The sequence below is a fragment of the Macaca fascicularis genome, chromosome 1 (genome assembly GCF_037993035.2).
Source record: "Macaca fascicularis isolate 582-1 chromosome 1, T2T-MFA8v1.1".
Classification (NCBI taxonomy): domain Eukaryota; kingdom Metazoa; phylum Chordata; class Mammalia; order Primates; family Cercopithecidae; genus Macaca; species Macaca fascicularis.
The window spans coordinates 165,455,641-165,475,975 of record NC_088375.1 but is presented as its reverse complement, the minus strand read 5'-3'; the positions used below and the strand labels follow the sequence as shown (position 1 = coordinate 165,475,975).

General features: G+C 37.9%; 1 long non-coding RNA gene across 2 annotated transcripts in view; it reads right to left on the bottom strand.

Annotated features, from left to right (window-relative positions):
- Positions 1-3,324: 3,324 nt before the first annotated feature.
- The window catches only part of LOC135968739 (uncharacterized), a 33,642-nt gene continuing 16,631 nt past the window's right edge, over positions 3,325-20,335 (bottom strand). For both annotated transcript variants that reach the window (XR_010583693.1, XR_012428249.1), the window contains one exon: positions 3,325-3,493. This is a non-coding gene — a long non-coding RNA (uncharacterized lncRNA). The remainder of the gene's footprint in view (positions 3,494-20,335) is intronic.

Here is a 20,335-nt window from a genome sequence, read left to right as displayed (position 1 = left end):
TAGTTTTCAAAATAATTTATGTACATTTTAAAGAGAGGAGAAAGGTACTTATAATTTTAAATATTCTAAAGTAAATGCTCCAAGAAAAAGAAGGGGGGAGGTCTCTTCCTTTGTTTGCAATATGGAATATCAATCCTGTTGTTTTAACTTTTATTTGTCCTTACAGTTGTTGTCAGAATTGACTAATGTATGTAGAAATGCAAAGGCACTTTGTAAGCTCTTACATGCTTTTACAAACTGAAAGTGTAATTAACTGGAGTGGACATTTTGGTTCAGACATCTAGAAGGCAGATGGGTGAAGAGGGGCACTGTTGGAGAGGACCTAAAATGAGATAGGAAAGTGAGAAGGAGCAAGCCTCTTGAGGACATGGCAGAGCACTTTGCACCATTAGAACAAATGTGTTGGGAAAGAGTGGAGAATAATATTGTACCCAGAGTACATTGGAATTTGAATGACACTAGGGTAATGTAATATTTTTCTGATAGTCAAGAGACATGAAGCAATGGTAATTTCCTCAAGGAGGAATGACGTGAAATTCTCTCTATTACATTTGGATGGTTTGACTTATGGAATGACTGACAGTTGAGGGCCCAGGTGTTATCATCTGACCGATCTGGTTTTAAATTCAAGGTTCAATACTTACCAGCAAGACAAATTCGGACTGATCTCTTAATCTCTCTGCATCTCATTTTCCTTATCACTCTGTACCTTGGTATGTTTCCTCATTTGTAAAACTGGGATAATACCCACTCAGAATCACTGTAAGATTTCTAAGTGTTTAGTCAGTGTCTGAAATACAATAAATGTCAGTAATGATGACTACTATGACCACCATCTTCATTATGAATAAAAATAATAAATGAGTTTAGAAGGTTTTGGAACACTTACCTGATTTATACAAAGGCTGTTGAGTGTCTGGTTTGGTTTCTAGTTTTCTACGTTATATAGGAAGGTAGCAAGTATTGCTGATAAGTTGTAAGTTTAATTAACAGAAATTGGACACTAATTTGGTGAAATAAATAGACAAGATTATCATCTGTGGTATATGGGATGCTTTATTGGGCCCAGTTCTTCACCCTTTGTTGTGGAAACTTGAAACTTCTTTTTGTAAGATGCAGAGTATATTTTCTATATGCATTGTTGTGTCCAATGAAGTGTTGATAGAAATGAGCTAACAGAGGCTTGCAAAAGCAACTGCGCATTTCTACTCTCTTACAACTTTGCTATTACAATGAGAAGAATGTGTCTGGAGCAACTTGTGACAGTTTGAGAGACGAGTAGAACAGAGTCAAATTGCTCCAGTCATCCCAGCTGACAACCAGGAAATCTCCAGACCTGTGAGAAAGCCCAGCTAAGAACACGAGAGCTAATTCCATATGCATAAGCTGTCAACTTTTTGTTGCATATCACTGAGATTTGTGGTTGCTTGTTACACAACAACAGCTAACCGATACATCAACAGACAAATATAGTATCCAACCTTCATCAGAAAGAAAAGAAAAAAAAAAGGAGCAGCTATCTTACAAGATAATTTATTGTAAATATTAAAACAGAAAAAGTATACAAAGTCCCTGACACTTAGGAGACATTTAGTAAGGTCTAGTTTCTGAGACTAAAGGAGTCAACAATATCTATAAAACTTGCACAAAGCATTGCATTTTAAAGTTTGTGATTAGTCTTTATTAGACCCAACAAAGAAAAATATAGATATGCTATTTTAGTGCCCTTAATGCTGGATTTCTGTATGTTTATAACTTTGAAATAGACTACTTTTCTGAATTTTTGTGTATTGCTTTAAAATATCCATTTTATATGACAGACATTAAAATAAGTCTCTCTTTAAACAATGCAGTGCTCAAAATGAGACTTTATTTTCCCCCATTAATGCAATGGCCTTATTTTCCATTCCCATAATGGACTCAAGCAGTCAGTGATTGGTTAAATTGCTCATTCTGCCTCTTGCCTGGGAGACTTTTGCTGTGAGCAAGCATCAAGCACAAAATCTGACTGCCATGGAACATTAAACAGGTATTCTCCTTTTTAAACTTTGTGATCTCAATTTCCTGGAGTTATCCAATAGAAAACAGATGCAAATTAAGAGCTCAATTCACAAAAATAATAGGTAGCATTTATATTGGCTTCCTATGGAGACACTGCAAAAAAAAGTGCGGAAAGCACAGTTAGCACATCCAAATGAAATGTGTGTTCCTGCGGTTTCATAAATAATCTTGTTCTCTTCCAAATATTGACCTTTCTGGGCTGAATGCAAGGTAAGCGTAAGTCCAAACAGGGTGGAATCATAACAGAAAGCCACCTCTCTTTAGAACATGTCAATGCTTTTATGTGCTCTACTGCTTCTTTTCTAGACATACCGGAGAAGAGGAGTATTTTATTCAGTCTGACTCATGACTACTGAATAGTGAATTAAAGGGCTAGGAAGCTGAGCAGTTTCTGACTCTTTCTCAACTGATAAAAAGACTCAAGCATCCTAGAGAGTCCATTAAGAAGGAGATTCTTTGGTTTGCTCTGTGTGTGTGTCTGTGTGTGTGTGTGTGTGTGTGTGTGTGTGTGTTCACTTTTGTTTTCTATTTGGTTGTTCACTAGCTTTAGTTTTGCTTTATGAAAGAAAGAAAGAAAAAGTCCTGAAAAAGACTACGTTGCTCTGCGATGACGCATTTATGTTGCTCCTTAAGAAAGCTGCGATCATGTATTACCCTACATTAATTAGTGAGAGGTGACACATAGACTGTGATTTTCCCTAGAAATTTTGTAAACTTTGGTGGCAGTAATGGAAAGAGAAATAGACACCTGAACCCAAAATGTTGCCTATTACTTAGGAAACTGGAAAAGCAACACGAGGATTGAATATAGCACCAACTTCCACATGGAACTTGTTTTAGATGATCATTTGGCCTGAACAATTTATACAGTCACATCAATTTTATTGAGAACTTTCATCAGGAAAATCTGTTACACATGTAACACAACTAGGCACTCAGTACTTACTTATGGAGATGAAGTGAGGCTGAGTTGGGGAGATACTAGAGCAAAGTATTGGTCACTTGAATGGTAGGACAAGATGGACATAAACAGTTGGATTCTTTGACATATCCAAGTATTTGTCTTACAGTAGGTAGAATGGCTACTGATTGTTCATTTTTCTTATAATTATTTTGGGAAGAGAAAATCATTAATAAAGAGATCTTGGGTATAAGGAAGGTGTCAACTTCCACTTCAGCTCTTGCATCTTAGATGTCTGCTGGTATCTTATGCCAAAGTGGACTCAATTTGTAAATGCAAGAAACAGACTTCAGTACCTGTTCTGTCAAATTTCCGCTGACCAGATTTTATTTATTTTCAATGCTTCTTTTCTGCTCTCATTTCCACAGCTCTCATATTCCAGGCTCAGAATTTTGCTGTTGTTGAGAACTGGCCTATGCCAAGATGTCTGTGTACAATTATTAGGTTATTTGTAGTAGATTTTGGTAGCACCTAAAATTAGATGGAAATGAGGGTTAGCTACTTTCTTTCAACATGAGTGCTTGGATATCAGATTATCATAACAGCAAGTGTCAGCAAATTCAGCCATACTTAGAGATATTTCTTAGAAACAATATTTATTTTAGAGTGAGAACATGTGGTATTTGGTTTTCTCTCCCTGTGTTAGTTTGCTGACAATGATGGTTTCCAACTTCATCCATGTCCCTGCAAAGGACATGAACTCATCCTTTTTTATGGCTGCATAGTATTCTCTGGTATATATGTGCCACATCTTCTTTATCCAATTTATCTTTGATGGGCATTTGGGTTGGTTCCAAGTCTTTGCTATTTTGAATAGTACTGCAACAAACATACATGTGCATGTGTCTTTATAGTGGAATGATTTATAATTCTTTGGGTATCTACTCAATAATGGGATTGCTGGGTCAAATGATATTTCTGGTTCTAGATCCTTGGAGTTGAAAAGTGAGAACACATGGACACAGAGAGGGGAACATCACTCACTGGGGCCTGTTGTGGGGTGGAGAGCTAGGGGAGGAATTAGCATTAGGAGAAATACCTAATGTAGATGACAGGTTGATGGGTGCAGCAAACCACCATGGCACATGTATACCTATGTAACAAACATGCATATTCTGCACATGTATTCCAGAACTTAAAGTATTAAAAAAACCCAAGAGGGAAAAAAAGAAATGATATTTATTTTAAATGCAGTTCCACAATAACAGCTCAATAGCCTGTTCCATACATTCAGAGATGTACCAATTCTCTGTCCTTTAGGTGCTGTGAACATAACATACCAAAGAGGTTGATACAGAACATGCAACAACATAGAAACAAGATACAGCTAGCCTTATAGGCATCATTAGGAAAAGAGAATACTCAGGTGTCATAGCTGGATGCAGATCCATTTCAGAATCCAGCCCTCAGTACTGTCCTGGGGAGTGATGGGCAAATATCTCACTGAACATTTTCTTCATACTAGGGAGAGGGGTGCCTTCAAATATCTTGAGCAATGCAGGGATCTTGAATACTACTAATTCATCACCATTGGGAACCTATTTTAATATTTACATTAATTAGCAAAGCCTTTTCTATTAATTGGTGATAAATATGGCTGACTCATAACTGCCTCTGAAGACACCTATGAATTCCTAAGTTAACAACTACTCCTAGATTATGAATTGAAACACACACACATCCATATTGTCTGCAAGTTCATAAATTAAATAACAGAGTTATACACAATACATATTATCGGGAGATCCCACTCCCTATAGTTACATGGGTTCTTTTCTATTTCCTAGATGTCTCAGCCAGTTTGAGAAATAAACGGAAAGAGTACGAGAGAGAAATTTAGAGCTGGGTGCCCAGGGGAGACATCACATTTTGTCAGGATCCATGACGTTGCCTGAGCCATAAAACCAGCAAGTTTTTATTAGTGATTTTCAAAAGTGGAGGGAGTGCACAAATAGGGTGTGGGTCACAAAGATCACATACTTCACAAGGTAATAAAATATCACAAAGCAAGTGGAGGCAGGGCGAGATCACAGGACCACAGGATGGGGCGAAATTAAAATTGCTAATGAATTTTCAGCACGCATTGTCATTGATAACATCTTATCAGAAAACGGGGTTTGAGAGCAGACAACCTGTCTGATCACAATTTATTAGGTGGGAATTTTCCTCGTCCTAACAAGCCTGGGAGTGCAACAGGAGACCAGGGCTTATTTCATCCTTTCAGCTTCGACCGTAAAAGACAGCACACCTTAAGGGGGCCGTCTATAAACACACCCTCAGGGCGCATTCTCTTTCTCAGGGATGTTCCTTGCTGAGAAAAAGACTTCAGCGATATTTCTCCTATTTGCTTTTGAAAGAGGAGAAATGTGACTCTGTTCCATCCGGCTCACTGGCAGCCAGAAGTCTTTTCTCTGGTGTTCCCTGAACATTGCTGTTATCCTGTTCTTTTTTCAAGATGCCCAGATTTCATATTGTTCAAACGCACGTGCTGTACAAACACTCTGTGTAGTTGACGCAATCATCACAGGGTCTTGAGGCAACATTTATCCTCCTCAGTTTATGAAGAATATGATGGGATTAAGAGATTAAAGTAAAGACAGGCATAGGAAATCACAAGGGTATTGACTGGGGAAGTGATAAGTGTCCATGAAATCTTCACAATTTATGTTCAGAGATTGCATTAAAGACAGGCATAAGAAATTATAAAGGTATTAATTTGAGGAACTAATAAATGTCCATGAAATCTTCACAATTTATGTTCTTCTGCCACGGCTTCAGCCGGTCCTTCCATTCGGGGTCCCTGACTTCCCACAACAACATATATACAATATAATAGTTACCAAACCTTTTTCTGGCCCTCTCAGCTTTTTTAACACTCACAACGTTTTGAGCCTGACTGTTTTGATTAATGAATGTTGGTGTTCAATTTGGGATCTGCTGTGGTATACAATGTGATTTCAGCAAGCACACCCCCATTTGTACCCCTCACCCAAAGTCTTCTGTATCTCTAGCCACAAAAACCCCCTAGGAAATGCCAACTCTCAGTAGAGGAGGTGAGGCTAACAGACGAGGGGAGGCTGGAGAGAGTAATACTTCCAATTATTTCCAGAATGTTGAAGAGTGAAGTAGATATGATTAAGTAGCAATGAGAAGTGGTATTGAACAACAACAAAAATTATTTCTGATTGAGTATAGTACAAATAATATGCAGTGGTTTTGGATTGAGTTTTCTTTGTATTTGAAATTTGACTTCATCTTTTACTCTATATGGCCTAATATATATTGCTTAACCTCTTTGAATCTTAGTTTTCTTACCTGTAAAATGGGGATAATTTTTACTACATTATGACACATATGAAGTGCTTAGGTACTGCCTAAGCATATATTACTTCAATAAATGGTATTAGTGGCACTGTTAGTAGTACTCTGTTATTATTGTTGCTGTTGTTGATATTGCTGTATATAAGTTCCTAAAAACTATATGTGAATTTGTAAGAAATCATTGAAAGCCATAAAGTGAATAAGATTTTTAAGGAGCACGTGGAGTGAATTGGTATGTGAATTGGTTACCTATAAAGACTAGACACTACTAGTAATTCATATAAATGAGCACTTCTATGTGCACAGATTGCTCATCACATATGGGTCTTTAAAACCCTACCTGTATTTTGCATTATCTTCAGTGGTGCTGTTTCCATTCATAAAGGACAGCAAATGGAGATTTATATGTGCATATAAAGTATAATATGTTTTACACATGCATTTGACCCCAAAGAGAGGAATGCCAAAGGGGATCTTAAGAATCTGAATTTTAATCCTAAAAGGAAACAATTCTTTATTTTCACAGTAAGTACTCTAGCACAGCGGTTACTAATTTTAAGCTTTGTATAGACCAGATCTTTGTTGTAATTTAAAGTCTACCTCTTACAGGCCATGAAACCTCAGTTGTAGCATCAATACAATGGGAAGAACAAAAAAGTTGCTGTGAAGATGAAATGAGGTAATGCATGGAAAGCATTTAATATAGAACCTGGCATAAAGTAAATGTTAGCTATATCAACTTGACAGCTAAGTAGAAAAATAGAAAATCTCTCAAATGTGCCACTGATATGTTAAACCTGATTTTAAAAAACTATTGCTACATGGCATATTTGGGTCCATCAAAAAATTATTAATATTTTGGCTATTGGGAAAACTTTTGACTATGAACACACACTTTCAAAAGGCACAATGAAGGTTTGTGATCAATCTCAGATCACTGTTTAGGAGAAGCACAGTGCCATCCATAATCTAAAGATGATCTCAATGGGAACTGAGCTAAAGAACATCTGACCCCACTTAAACACAGCCTCCACCTTAGACTGTCATGTCACCATGAACCAAAGCTTAATTTTTCTTCTCAGGCAGGTCCTGACAACTGATTGTGGAAGGAAAATGAGAATTTCAGATGCCTGCTGAGATCTGTGGATGCAGTGCTGTGTCCACAGGGCACTGAGCTCTGGCCAAACCAAAGGCTTGTACTGCATAGGTGCTCTTCAATCTCTATAGCTGGGAACTCTCTTCTTTTTGTAGTGCTTGCCCATTGTAGATGTTTAATAAGTTTGCATTACATACAGGAGAAACTATGAAAGTCCCTTATAAATATAACAACCGTAATAATACAAGGAAATGTGTTTGCTTTTCCAGATGCATTCTAGGCCCTGGGCTAAACACTCTTTTAATCCCCACAATGACTATACAAAATAAGCTCTATTGTTTTCTTCAGTTTTACAGATGAAGATGCTGAGTCTTAAGAAATTAAATATCTGCTCACAGTTGCATATCTAACAGACATATGGATTCAGGCAATATGACTCCAGAGAGTAGATTGTTAACCTTTAACCTACAGTACTTCTTTTTTGCAAGTATCCCTAACCATTAAGTTATAGGGGAACACCAATGACAAATCCTAGAGAAAGTTGCCATTTAAGACCTGAACAAATGTGTTGTAAGGCCAAAGCGTCTCTATGCATTAAGGTCAAAACATTGCTCGCCCTCAACGAATAATTAAGACAATCCTTTACTACCTTTAAAACTGACTGGAAACCTTTCACAGTCTCACGCCTATTTTACATTTTTGTCCCATCTCTCTCCACTAGCTCCTCACACCTTTGCTCCAAGTCTAAGCTTCAAACATATTACATTACTTTAATTTCCCAGAACAAGCCTACATTTACTCCTGTCAAGGCTCTGCACTGTCCTTCCCACTGGCCAGAATACAGTCTTCTCCTTTTCTCTGATCAGTATTCCACTGTTCTGTTTAGTGTAAGCTGGACCTGGAAAGCCAATGGCCTGACTAGGGGATGAGTGATTCTCTGACAACCTAGCTTTGGTGTTTGCCCATGACATTAGGGGCGCACATCCTTCCAATTACTTTTCCCAGGATTTTACATCTTTTTGAAATAGCACATTTGTCAAGGAAGCAGGAGCAGAAAGTGTTTGGTGCATGCAGATGTAGAAAAACTCTTGAATTTAAAAGCACTAAACTAGGAGTCAGGCTCCTAGACCCTGGGGTGTGACATTAGTCTGTTTTTGAGCATCTAAGTCCTGGCTGAACAATCACTGGTGTGCATTTGTCACAGTCAATATTGAAGATCCTATAGTTGGAGATTGTGAGAATAATAACATTTAAGGCTCATGCACATTTTCTTTACAGTTATTCATTGTTCATTTTGTGCGTCTGTCATCATGGAAGCTACAAAATACCATGTAGATGGCACCTAACTAGCAATAACACTTTGAACAAATGGCCTAAAAGTAGCTGAGAAAAGAAGGACAAGAAAAGATAGAACAATAACGTATCCTGGAAGCCAGATCCTCATTGCATGTATGCATGTTAAACATTTACAATTAAGAATGGCTTTAGCATTTCATGGGGGAAAATGTGCAACAAAAGAAAAATGCAAATATATCTTTTAAGGTTAGCCTTTACATTTCAACATACTGAATAGCTTATTTATCATTTAGGAAAATCTCGAGGGGAGATTATTTAATAATTTACTCACATTTAAAAATATTTATTTAAATAAATTTAAATAAATTTATTTAAATATTAAATAATATTTAATAATATTATTTGACAATTTAAGTTTTTAACTTCTCTCTTTCTCTCTCTCTCTTTTTTTTTTTCTTTGAGATACGGTCTACCTCTGTCACTCAGGCTGGAGGACGGTGGCATGATCATAGCTCACTATAATTTCAGTCTCCTAGGCTAAAGAGATCCTCCCAACTCAGCCTCCCGAATAGCTGGGACTGTAAGTGCGGGCCACCGCATCTGGCTAATTAAAAAACAGAAATATTGTAGCAATAGTGTCTATGTTGCCCAGGCTGGTCTCAAACTTCTGGCCTCAAGCTATCCTCCAGCCTTGGCTTCCCAAAGCACTGTGATTGCAGTTGTGAGCCAACATGTGGGGCCGACCTCTTTCCCAAATTTCCCACATTGATGACTGACAAGGTAGGGCTTATCATCACCACCTTTTGTACTTTACAAATGGGAGAAAAGAAATAGGGAGGATGAGTGATTTAGAACATTGAACCTTCAAACTCTTTATCTTCTAATTTCAATAATGTTCTCCAAATTTCTCTCTGTACTCTCCCATGTATCATTGGGCTTTAGAAATAATGCATCAAATATCTGGTCTTTATTATGAAAAAAATAGCCACTTGTCAATGGGTCTTACATTGTGGAAACTCAGCCTCTGTAGTCAGAAAATTATTCTGCCAGTTCTTCTCTATCCCTCTCCCTTGTAAGTCTTTGTTCACAATCATCCTTCTATAAAAGGAGAGCAGGCTTCAGAAGCCAGGGGGAGCAAAGAGTGAGAACATTCTCACTGGGTCTTGGCCTGCTTCCAGCCCCAAGAAGGGTATCATTTTCAGTCTCATGCTTCCAGTTTCCCTGGAAAAGTCTCACCTCTTTTCCCATACCCAGCCATCCCTAATCTTGCCAGCTTGTGTCTGAATTGTCTCTGTTCATCTCTGCCTTTTCAAAAAACCTAGATGCTTATCTTAGCTATACCATTACAAGCTCCTCTTCTTATCTTTTCTAAGTTTTGTCACTGATACCAACCCTGTTGTCAGGGCTGATTATTGAGATTTTAATCTTTTATATGTATGTATATATATATGCCTCTGTTTTCTGAATGAGAGAAAGCCTGGATGCTGACTTTGAAGGACGGTACTTATTTGCTCTTCTTGTTTCCTCCAAGGGACACAGAGGCAACATGTTTATGTTAACTATGATTCTATAATTCCAACAGGATTTGCATAACAGAATACATTTCACTACCATCACCTTATATCAGACCCCCATTACCTTGTTGCCTGTATTATGACAATTGCCTCCTAACTGGCTTCCTTGTGTCTTTCCAAACAGCGTTTCTCAGTACTGGCAAATAGAATTATCTTTCCCAAATGGAAATCCTCTTTCTCTTCTCTTGTTTAAAATCTCTCACTCACAGTATCCCAACAGTCTTCAGGACTAGAATCCACATGCTATAGAATCACCTCTCAAGCCTTCCACCGTGTGGTCCCTGGTTGTCTCTTTGGCCTCCCTCCTCTCCTTTCATTCTTTTTGTCATCTGTATTTCTTGCAATTTCCTAAACATGCTGGCCTCTCTTGTGACTCTAAAGTTTGGCACATGTTGTCTCATTGTTTAGGATGCCCTTACCTCTGCCTGGCCATTCAATTCTGCAGAACTTACTCAAGCATTATCATCTTAATTACACAAACACCATGGACCTAGGAAAAGAGTTCTTTGCCTGGACTCCAACAGTACAATTTCCTGAGAATTTTTCGTAGTCTGAGAATATGTGTTCTGCATTATTCATTCTGTGCCTCAGTGCCTCACACGAAGTGAATAATCAGCAAATAATAATCAAATGAACTGTTGATATTCTATGCTCTGTATATGAACATGCACAATACTCCTACAATCCCATCTGCTTAGAAATCCGTCTATTAGCGGTCAAGCAGGATACCACCAAACTGGGAGGCAGAATTCCATCTCTTTTACTGACTCTTCAGGCCACTCCAGGCCACTGTCTAAGTCTCCATTTTATTCATATATTTTAAACTATTTATTTATTGAGTTCCTACTAGGTTCTGGCATTGTTCTAGGTGCTGAGGGCAGTGGTAAACGAAACAGGTAGAGTCTCTTTCTCCTGGAATTCAAATTGTATTTGAAGAGATAAAAAACAGACAGGCACACAAATGAATAGATACATGTAAATATATATGTCAAGTTCTTCTAAGAGTTACAAAAAATGAAACAGGATAAAGAGGTTAAAGAAGCAGGTGGGTAAAATTTCAAATAATGTGGTCAGTAGAGACATTTCTGCTAAGGTGATATTTGAACGGAGACCTAAAGGAAATAAAGGAACAAGCACATACACGTTTGTAGGGAAAGAGCGTTCCAGGCAGAAGGAACAGTGAGGTCAAAGAGCCTGAGGCAAACCCATGCTTAATATAGCCACCAAAACAGCAAGGCTGCTGTGGGATTGCAGCATAGTGAACGAGGGTCAGGTGGTAAAAGACAAGGTCAGAGAGTTGGCAGAGAACACGTCATGCAGAGCGCGAAGCTCATGGTGAGGTATTTGCTTTTTACTGAGAGGGGAATCTAATTGGGGAATTTTGAGTAGATTTGTGGCATGATCTGACCACTTTTTAAAACTCTGACTCTTCTATGGAGTGGATACTGTTGCAGAGGGTGGGCAACTGTAAATGCAAGGAGGCCAGTTAGGCACTGCTAGTGACATGGACTAGGGTGGTAGCAGGGAAAGCAGGGAAAAATCATTCTAGGTTTATTCTGAAGGTCTATTTCATAGCATGAAATTTTTCCTTTAGAATTGGATTTGAGATGTGTGAGAAATAGAACAATCAAGGATGACTCTAAAATTTCATTTACTGAGATGAGGAAAACTGTAAGAAGAGTGGACTTAGCATGGGTAGAGAAGAAGCAAAGGATCAGAGTTAGATATTAAAATATATAGAGAAAATATAGATATTGATACAGAGACAGTTACGCATAGATTGTAGATATAGATGCTACATCTATAAATGGAGATCTTGAGTCAGTAGTAAGATAAATGTGGGAAATTGTTTGAGATTAAAATCCAGGAGTCATCTAAATATGAATGGATTTGCAACCATAGCAGTGGAAGGCATCACCAAGGGAATGAGTAAAGGCACAGACAATGAGGGGCAGGAGCACAGGTTTAGAGAACAGGAGAAGCCGTCAGAAGACACTGAGAAAAAGAAATATCAGTTACGAGCAAAACCAAGAGAAAATATTGTCTTGGAAACCAAGTGAAAAAGTAGGTTCAATGAAAACATTATCAGTTGTTTCAATGCTGCTAGTAGGCTGAATAAGATGAGGACTGTGATTACCCCAGAATCTGGTAATGTGCAGCTTATTGATGACCCTGACAAGTGCAGCTTGAGGGAACAGTGAGAACAAAGCTGCTAGAAGCAAGTTTATGAGTGATTAGAGAGTAAATAGACAAAGGAGTATAGACAGTTCATATAATAAGCCTGTTGGGCTAATTAATTTTTGAATTTTCTTTCATTTTTAATTTTTGCTATTTAAAAAAATCACATTGATGTACACCAATATTTACACGTGTTGCCAATTCAGAGCGTTTGAGTTCAACCTAATATTCTGAATACTGAATTACAAGGAATGCACTTTATTTTTCCTTTGAGAATTCAGAAGGCACTTTAACTTTTTTGGAGGCTCAGGGACACTTTTAGCCTTATCAGTTATCATTGTGTGGCAGAGCTGGTTAAGTGTCAGTTCATAGTATTCTGGGTAACAGCTTATTGCATATATAGTCTCACCTTGTCTTTTGCTTCATCCTTCCCTGTGTCATGTGGATCCTATCATTGACTCATTCGTCTATTTATTCATCCACCCATCCATCCATCCATCCATATATCCACCCATTCATCCATCCATCTATCCTTCACTTGTTCATCAAGCATTGGAAATATTAATATCTCAGACATTCTCTGTCGTTTTGTTGGAGACATAGATAGGGAGTCTCTCCTGACTCACAGAAGTCTCCCAAAGCAGGTTGCACAGAACAGGCCCTGGAGGTAAGCAGGTGCAGAGCTATTAAAAGAAGAGAAAATATATGAAGAAAATCTGAGGCATTGTAGTCAGAAGACTATTTTAGTCATAAACCCAGAGTGAATCTTGGGCTGAAACCATAACATTGTGCTAGCATCAGATTCAAAAAGAGGCTTTGGAGAAACTTCGGTGTAGTGTCCATCCAGCCTGAGTCAGCAAAATAATTCAGGATGAAGTCTTTATGTGGGGGGTGTTAACAACTCACTTTTATGTTATGAAAGTTTAAGAAAAGGGTGCAAGACTGATAGCAAAAGGTAGTATGCAGTACCAGAATAAAACATGATTAAAGTAACGAAGACCTTCTATGATAAAGATATGATTAAGACATAGAGGAGCAAATGCTGTCTTTCCTTTCCTTCTTTTTTTTTTTTTTTTTTTTTGAGACAGAGTCTGGCTCTGTGCAGTGGCATGATCTTGGCTCACTGCAACCTCTACCCCCCTGGTTCAAGCAATTCTACTGTCTCAGCCTCCTGAGTAGCTGGGGTTACAGGTGCATGCCACCACACCCAGCTACATTTTGTATTTTTAGTAGAGACAGGGTTTTGCCATGATGGCCAGGCTGGACTCAAGCTCCTGACCTCAAGTGATCTGCCTGCCTCGGCCTCCCAAAGTGCTGGGATTACAGGCATGAGCCACTGTGCCTGGCATTCCCTTTCCCTTTATTCCTTCTTTTTCTATTCTTCTTCCCTTGCTGAGTCTATTCTTTTTTCTCATACACAGCACACAAAAAAATTGTGATACAATCCATGGTGATGAAATTCAGAATAAAAAACACATTTCTTTTTTAAAGCACATTATTGAGCTTTAATCTAAATTAAGCCACCCCTTTTCCTTTAACTTCATTTCTTAAGTTATACATCTAATTTTTTTTTCTCAAAGACAGTTATTTTCCAGAAGTGACATTCTTGACACTTTCTCAATGGGTAGAAAACATTGCATTATATGATATTTTAAGTGCAACTTCCAGCACAGCAACATGGATGAGCACAATCAATACAAGAGAGATAGCAAACTAGAAAAATGGTCTGCAATATTTTTACTCTTTGGTACTTCAGCAGGTCAAGCGAAATAATAATTTGGCTTTACGTGTAGAGGTTCCAAATCAAAGCCAGTGAAGCAGAACGATGTCAGGCTATCAGATGGAGATGCTTGTGGCTCCTATAGGAAGAAACTTTTGCCGCCAAAGAAAGAGGATCCTGACACTCACACCTGCCTCTCTATCAGACACTTAAGACAATTGGAGCAGTGGAACAGATGTGCCTAGAGATATCAAATAGATGTGCTTGATAGGGGAAGCATAGAGCAGGTCGGCTTCAAGTTCTGGAGGAAAATAAGTTGCTGCAATTCATGGAACTGAGAAGGCTCATTATGTGGGACACTCCTTATAGGATGTGGATCTTCCTAAGAGAATTCTCCGCCAGAGCCTTAAGGATTTTTACCTTGCTCAAGAGGATTCTAAGTCTTGAAATTGATTTCTCTTCTAAAATAGGTTAGACTTTCCCTCCTGCCTTGAAAAAAGATGTTTCCAGTAGTTATGATAGAGAGAAAGAGAAAAAGAAAAGTATCTTCAACCCCAGGGCCTGTTTCTGAATTAAAAAGGAGTAGCTATGTTTTACTGATGGATCTTAAGACTAATTACTAAAGGGTAAGACGGCCTAAACTCTAGAGTGTTTTCACTCTTCCCTGTGGTCAGAATCCAATAATGTAGATAGATATACCAAAGGACAGGAATGTCAATTATTTTGAAAAAGACATGAGCACCTACCAAGTGCACAGTCTGGAAACATTCTCCCCTCTGGCATGATCCTGTCGAGTGTAGAGTAGTATCCTTGAACCCAAAGTTTCATCTCAATATTGTAAAATAGCATTTCTGAGCTCAGTTACCCTCATCTAAAACAATGATAATTCCTACTGAGTTTACAGTGTGGTGAAAAGATGAAGTAGCACTCACATAACTCTAGTTAAACTGTAACTTGCTATAAACTTTTATTAATCTAACTCCACTGTTGGCCACTAAGTTGCTCAAGGATAAGGATAATTATCACTGAATCCCCAGTACCTGGCATATTTTAAATATTAACTAAGTACTTCTTAAAGTGAAATGTGAGAAATTATTAGTATGATTACTCTTCTTCTTACACATTGTTTTTTGTGCTCCTATTCCTCATGTCCCTGCTGATTCCTAGTACCTGTGGAACTATTCTCTCTCTACCACCCCTAATCCTGGCAAACATTATTATACTCTAGAGCTTATGCTACCCAGTCTGTTAGTCACTACCACATGTACCTACAGAGCCCTGGAAATGCTGCTAGTGCAACTGAGAAACCAAATTTTTAATTTTAATTAATTTAAATTTAAAAACTGGCCCTACATTCAGTTATGGAGAACTTTTAAGTGTATTTGAAACATCATAGATACATACATCAACTTTTTCTCTAAATATTATAAAAACTAAATGCAGATCAAGTATTTCTGATGAAAATTTAGCATCCTAGTTATGCTATAATTCTAAAGAAAACATAAAAAAAGTGAAAATTATAGTAATTAAACATTTTATAATGTAAAATCAGTTTTATAATGATTACATGTTAAAATATTAGTTTGAATATATTAAGTTAAAATATATTATTAAAATTAATTTCATCAACTCACTTTTGCATGTTAAAATTATATTAGTTTGAATATATTAGGTCAAAAATACATTATTAAAATTAATTTCATCAACTCTTTTTTGCATTTTGTTTACATTTCTAAATGTGGCTGCTAGAAAACTAAAAATTGCATATGTTTCTTATATTTTTATTGAACTTTGCTTCTCAAGGGAACCTCCATTGATGGCTACCTTGTGCTCTTCTTTCAATCAATACCCTGAACTTGAAACTCAGTTTGAGACTATTCTAAGTAAGGACAATGATGATGATGAAGATCACTGTAACGACAAAGATAGCACCTTGATTTTATTACTTACATGGCATTCTAGAGTTTACAAAGCAATCTTACCTATATCATTATATTAAACCTTACCATTCCCTGTGATGTACTATAAAATTTATTGAAGCTCAGAAAAGTCAAGAGACTTATCCTGTTATTGTGCTCATTTTTGGCAGGGCTTATATTGGAACCCACATGTCCTGGTCCTAAAGGGCCTTTTCTACCCATCTCACTGGTCTTTCACTTTTGTATTGCCTGTGATTCCATTGTTGATTATAATAGTGTGTCAAGCATAATTACATACACTTGTAAAATGTCTATTGAGATCAATCGTTGTACCATGCCAAATAGCGACCAATGGTTAGAATTGATAGCTAGCCCGTTGTTGAATCATATTTGGAATGATTTCCTTTTTCTCACAAATCAACAGCAACAAAGTTCAAATCCTAGCACTAAAATTTTTCATAACTCTCTGGAGTGAATCTTTCACTCAAGTACTGTCAGAGCACCTAAATGACAGAGACCAGGAATTTCCTTCAGCTTACATGGCCATACATTCATCCTACGTGGCCATTAAGTGTAGCTGCCTGCTAGTGAATGATTGTCTATGTTACCAAATTGAGTCTGAAACTTGTTTATGTGAATTGTTAATGTGTGGAAATTGCTAAGGGAAGTACTAAGATGTAGAGTCTTCTTGAGAGCCTTTCTGTATCATCTTTAGAAATAATTTAATGACCACATTCTGTAGCCAGCATCTCACAAACTGGCAAGAATGAAAAAGGAAAAGAATTGCTGTAAAGTAGGGCAACATATGATCAAAGCATATTCCTTTAACTTGTGTCCAGTACCTCCCAAGTGTTGGAAGATTTCATCATCTCATTTAATTTAAACATAAAATAGTCTCTTAAGAGAGATATTATTACCATTTTATAACTAGAGGCCACGAGCGGAAAATGGTAAGGGGCTCAATCTTACACTGATTGCTATGGCTTGAAATCTTTATTTTTCCTTCTGTGTAGAAAGCTACTGTTATGGTTCATTGCAATAAACACTAGGCTTTGAATCAGAATTCAATCCAAACTACAGGCACTATACTTAGGATTATTAATACTCAAGATTCAAAAAGATTCACAATGCTTAAGATTTAAATTCAGGCACAATATTCAATCTCTATCCAACATCATTTAACACTGTTTTTATTCATTCATTTATTCATTCAATCAACAAGTGGTTGCTGATTGCCAAACCCTATGTTAAATTATTGGACATGATGAAGACAAATGAGATGCATCTGGAAAAGTACTTTATAAAGCAACAAATACTGCAAAGTGTTTATTTCTGTTTTTCACTAGTAATGATGAAATAGTCTGTGGTTGACTGAAGAAATACTATTACCTGTTCCTGGAGGCAAAGATTAAAGGAATAGACACCCTCCTCAGCCAGAATGACCCAGGCCAGAAGCCACAGTGTCAACTTGGAAAACTCCTCCTTCCTCATCTCCACATCATGTCTGCAGCCTTAACTGCTTGACACCTGACAACTACTCTCACCATCCCCATTGCTGTTGTTTTGTTTAGTGTCATGATCTTTTTGAATGGGCAATTGTGATGATCTCTTAACCTGTTTATTGACCCCAAACTTCACCTGTTTTCCACACTGCTGCCAGAGTCAGGACCCCTTACTGTGGGCTCAAAGGTGATGATTTGTATCTCTAGCTGCTGTTAACCCCACCCACTCACCCCCGCGTTGCAGATAGACTCAGACACTTTCCCAAACAAGTCAGACTGATTGAAATCTCCATGCCCTGATCATGTGTCTGCCTGTACTCAGAATGCCCTTTCTCTGGTTCTTCACCTAATGAGCTCTTACTGATCTTTCAAAAGTTATCTTATCAGCCACTTTTAGCTTTTATGTTCAAATCCCTTACCTCCAACACTTAGGTTAAATTGACCAACCTCTCATCCTTCTTTATTATCCTTAAATAAGCGTAAAATATGATGTTACTATAGCACTACCAATAAATACTTAGCTGCGGTTTTTAGTTTACACGAGAGGCTCACCCACCAAACTGTACGCTCCTTGAGATAGAGTGCTGTGTGTTATTCATCCCTAATGCTTGGCAAGAAGCAGGCACTCAGTCCATGTTTACTGAAAAAGTGAATTAATAATTATCTTGCTACTGCCTAAAATATTTCAGTGGATGTCCGTTTTATATGAAATAAAGTCTGAAATCATTTTGAAGCGATACCAGGCCCTTCCTCCCAAGGTTCTTGCATAATATAGAGTCTCATCTCTTGCTGTGTCCATACAGTTATTCATAATCCTATTATATTAAAATATAAGCAATTCTCCCATTGAGTCTTAGGGTTTCAGGCTTCCAGGCCTTGACTCATCTAAGTTCACAGTTGAATTATTTCAGGGTCTGGTTAGTCATGCTGTCCCTGTACTAAGGGCCAGATGAGAAAGGGCTTGTGGGAGCTCTTTGTTACCTATAGATCTGAAGAGAGTGGGTGTGCTGAAATGTAGGCCAACCTTTAAAAAGAGAAACCTAAAATGTTTCTGGACCATTTTATATACCCCAGGTCTTGCCAATTCTGTCTCTCTCCAGCTGAAGTTCTCTAAAGCTTCCCTGCCCTCTACTCTCATACCCTACTTGGTGCTCAGGTCTTTTTCTGTGGATGCACATGACTCTCGCTGTTTTCTAGCCCTGCCTATATTTGCATCATAAGGTTCTAACTGGAATCTTAGGTCGCAAGTGTCACCCACTTCTATCACCCCATCTTGACTACTTTCCTGTTTTCATGACTACTCAGTGAAAGCATTGTAGATAGGCCACTTTATTCCCCATTAAATGTGTGGATGCTTGGAAATGAGAAGGTGTGCTTTCCAAGAGAAGAGATCGAGTGAGCTTTCTGCAAATCCCTTATACCTAGCGAGTTCATTTGATGTTCCCTGCACTGTGTAGGCTAAAGCTGGCACATAGCAGTACCAGCATTTCCTCTGCTGCTAGCATGCAATTAAAAGCTTTGTAAAGCATTTGGGAATATTTAGTTATGGGAAAAAATTACAAAAATGAAGGTTGCTTTTGTCTTTGTTCTTTAATCTAAGGTAGCTTGTTTCCTACCTTCATTTGATCATCTTTTTTTCAAGTATTTATTGATCCCCAGGAAGCCTGAGTTGGACTTTTAGACAGGCAGATTTTGTTTTTCAGATTGGGAAACCTCTAACAAATTATTGTATCAGCTGCAAGTGGAGCAATGGCTATTCATTATCCCATTTCTTGTTTCTATTCTCTGATATTATCTGGTAGGTCAGTAACAGGCTGCAGTTTTAGGCGAACTTAATTTCTTGCTGACTCTGCCTTTCCGAACCCCTGTTCATCTGCCCCTTTCTCTGAGCCAACTATGGCAAACTCAGAGGCTATGTAAGAAGCTCTGTGTTTATCATGTGATGGGCTTTGGATTGTGTAATAAATAGGCCCAGTGTCTGGTGTGCCATGGATAAGCATTTGGTTAAGTTTAAGTAGATTCCAAGTCACAGTTTTCTCTGCTCCCTGACTCCTACAGCATGTTGACACTTACTTCCAGAGGACAAGGCAGGCCTGTTCCATTTGCCTGATAAGACAATGATCTTTCCTGAAACCAACACGGCCATGAAACCTGTGCAACTCTTACCAGGTGATTCTTTTCCTCTCTTTGATGTCTCCTTGATTTTCTACCCAAGGCTATAAGATACATGACATTGTCCTTAGACCACCAACAACAGCTAGGTTATATTAGTTAACAGCCCTTCACACTGCCACACAGGCCAGATTTGACATTCTTCCTGTCTCCATGTTCCCCAAGCAAAGGTGCTGACATCTGCCCAAACCATGCCAGGGCTTGCATGTTGACTAGACTCAGTGTCACAGAACCAGGCCCTATATCCTTTAATTCTAGTTTCTTTCCTCTCCTCATTGTCGTTGTTGCCAAGGGTTTAGTATGCCACATAGTGAGGCCACTCCAGTTATGAAAGGTATCACCTCAGAATACTCATCTACTTTTTTCCATGGACAAATATATTCCCTTTTATATGTCATTTTCATGTTTAGTACTAAAAACACTAGCAGAGTGTTCCTCAAATTTGAAGACGTGAACATATATATAACCATGTTCAAAAATACTTTGAATTCTACTTATTATTTATCTTGTTGATTATTTTGTTGAAAAGACTACT